Consider the following 1,321-nt stretch of genomic DNA (forward strand, 5'->3'; position numbering starts at 1 on the left):
TGTCCCAAAGCTTATTTTGAAGGCCCATTTTTTTGTGACAAATTTTCTTTTTTAACTTAAAACGGGTCAAATTTGACCCAATGGCAACATGAGGGCTATCAGTAATTTAGTTTTAGTGCAAATTGTCACAGGAAGTGCTTTTATTTTGAAGTAGCCTGCACGGAAGCTGTCTGTTGTGTTCTCTTGAGATGAACGTAAGACGCCAGATGCAAAACATGTCCATCAAGCTTAAGTTGTTCACTTTCTAGTTTGTAAAACTGCAACATATTGGACAAATGATCACAGTAAAGGACAAAGCCATTCTACTGCAGGCATGGTTACTCTCCACGGCTGATAATATGCAATGATATTTACGTGTAGCAAGCCTAAACATTAACTCCTGACATGTTTCTGTCAGCAGCTCGGACACACTGCTGTCCACACTGACGTACGGTCACCTGTTGGACACATGTTGTCCATACCGTCTCTGGTTCTGGCTCTGACTATGGGAGCAGAGACGGGACAGCTCGCTTCAACGCAGCGTAATAACTCCTGAAAATAATATCAGTCTCGCAAATGTATCTGCAGTTACCTCAACCATCAAATACAGCAACAGTAAAGTACTCACTTCTTTTTGTCCTGTGAAGACATGTTTTGCAGTGTTGGTGAATTCTTAAAGCAGAACACCACTAAATGTTGCATTAAAATGTGTTGTAACTCGCGTTACTGAGATTGTAACAAGTACAATATCACTGAAATTTAATTAGGAATGCGTTATATTACTGTGTTACAGCAAAAAGGAATTTGTTACTGTACTTGTGTTACTCCCAACACTGGTCGTGCAACAGAAAACTCAAATTGGAAGATAGTCTAGATTTGTCCGGATTCACCCTGCAGAGATCTGAAGAGCAGTTAAGTGGCTTTTTTGACATTTTTGAAGTTTTTGCAATGTAATTCTGTACTTAAACTATAACTACACACATCATTTCAGTTGTGTCCACGTAATGAGCTGCCAGAACTTTTTCTATCATATTACAAATGTATTTGTTAGTGTAACGGCCAAAGTTTTAAACACGTAGTAAACGTTTAATGGAACTAGCTAAGTTTAGTCAACACAAATACTTAGATAGGGTTAGTATAGTCTCGCTTTGCCAGACCCTCATCCAAAGCACGCTGAAGGAGGGTCTGGCTACTCTACATACAGTTGGGCTCAAAAGTTTTCCTACCTTTTGAAGAATTGGTAATATATATATATATACCATGTGTAAAGAAAACATGAGTGAGCAGGCAAAACACAAGTCTTTTATCTGTTATGGGATTCACATTGAACTGTAGGTCCTAA

The 1,321-nt window shown here is 38.7% G+C and overlaps 1 long non-coding RNA gene across 1 annotated transcript in view; it reads right to left on the bottom strand.

The window, feature by feature from the left end:
• LOC116688533 (uncharacterized) overlaps nt 1-1,088 on the bottom strand; it is a 4,077-nt gene extending 2,989 nt beyond the window's left edge. Inside the window, exons 1-2 of the long non-coding RNA XR_004331792.1 lie at nt 1,076-1,088; nt 462-464 (exon numbers count right to left, since the gene is read on the bottom strand). This is a non-coding gene — a long non-coding RNA (uncharacterized LOC116688533). The remainder of the gene's footprint in view (nt 1-461; nt 465-1,075) is intronic.
• Between the last annotated feature and the right edge of the window lie 233 nt (nt 1,089-1,321).

Source organism: Etheostoma spectabile, chromosome 4 (assembly GCF_008692095.1).
Source record: "Etheostoma spectabile isolate EspeVRDwgs_2016 chromosome 4, UIUC_Espe_1.0, whole genome shotgun sequence".
NCBI classification, from domain to species: Eukaryota; Metazoa; Chordata; class Actinopteri; order Perciformes; family Percidae; genus Etheostoma; species Etheostoma spectabile.